We start from the raw sequence: 1,730 nt of genomic DNA, 5'->3' as shown, positions 1-1,730 counted from the left end.
CTCCGTTTTTTGGAAGCTTGTGCTCTCCCTCTCAAGAGTATAAAAGCTTTGCTACAGAAGGATCCTGTTTGTGTGCCGCGTCGTTCTTGCTGGCGAGACGGTTGGCGCGGGACAGCCTGTCCCACACTTAAGTACTCTCAACCACACCAATCCCAGGGAGCCACGTGGGCAAAACAGATAGGTATACATGCATACCTTACTAATACAGAAGTTGGCACCAGGAGAATTGAGATGTTTCTTTGTAAATTGAGCATGTTACTTTCTAGTGGAATAGGGAAGACTTGAAATTTTGTACTTGCAAAGCATTTGAATGTTTTAATAACAATTAATGGGCCAGTACAGTATGAACATGAAAGACATCATTGCTGAGATTAAAGTAGAAAACAAGGGAATGCCTCATGAACTTTCAACATGGAGTAAGAACTCTACTATAAACTGGGCTAGAGATCATTTTTGTGGTATGTTGGCAAGGAATCTAGCTTTATTCTGTTCAGGTCTTGAGAAATTGCCTCAGGTCAAATTTGCAAAAGTACTACATTCATTTTTTGTATAGAAGAAATTTCAAAACAGCATAACATTAAATTTGAGGGAAGATTTTTCCTGATTATTTTTATGCAGGTCTACAATGAAAAGAATCAACCACCAAGGCAAAAAGAAATTATACATCTATTAGATAATTTTCTACTGCTGTGACTAAATACCATGACTAAGGCAATTTATAAAAGAACACATTCAATTGGGTTTATGGTTTCAAAAGTTAACAGTCACCAAAGTTAACAGGACACTAGAAATAGCACTAATTTTTTGGAATCTCCAGAGCCCTAGTGACATACCCCTTCAACAAAGCCACATCTCCTAATACTTCACAAAGAAATCCACCAAATAGTGATTAAATATTGAAATATATGAGCCTATGAGGTTATTCTTATTCAAATAGGTTATTCTTATTCAAATGACCACACTCAATTCCCTTGCCACCATAGTCTCGTGGTCATATCATTATGAAAAATATATTTAGTTGTTGGGTCCTCCCTCTAAGCATTGTGTTGTGCCTCTTACAGGCACGCTGGGGGTTGCTCCCCGGATCAGCCGGAGTGCAGCAGATCAGCCAAAACACAGCGTCCTCGGACCGCCCACTGTCAACGCCCACTCATCGCCCGGACCAACCACCAATGTCGTCACGCCTACTCGATTGGACCCGCCTTCTGGACACAGCTCCACGGAGGACCGGAACGCGCGCCATTGGGACATGGGACATGCACCATTGCGACTGAGAGACACTCAGCAGGGACAATGGGACACGTGGGAGAGGGTTGGGTTCTCCCGTGTGTAATCAATAAATAATAATAATCTTTCTTGCAGATCATCTCTTATTTCAGGAAGATTAGCTCTGCAGTACGAACCCACCCCAAGGTGTTTTCTGCCCACGCAGACACGGCGCCGGTCTGCGTGGTGCAGAAACACTACATTTAGTCCAACTTTAAAAGTCCCAAAATATTTCAGTGTGAACCACATTTAAAAGTCAATCATTTAAAAATCTCTTCTGAGAATGAAGGCAATCTCTTAATTATAGCTCTCTGTTACATCATAAGACAAATTACAACTTTCAGCCTAAAATGATGCAAAATACAAGTTACAATTATGAAGGGGAAGAATTGGGGCAAAGCGAGGAAATACTGGACCAGAGATAGAAACTTACCAGGAAAATTTCAAATCCTATATTTCCATGT

Source organism: Mus pahari, chromosome X (assembly GCF_900095145.1).
Source record: "Mus pahari chromosome X, PAHARI_EIJ_v1.1, whole genome shotgun sequence".
In the NCBI taxonomy this organism is placed as follows: Eukaryota; Metazoa; Chordata; class Mammalia; order Rodentia; family Muridae; genus Mus; species Mus pahari.
This window is presented reverse-complemented; position numbering follows the sequence as displayed.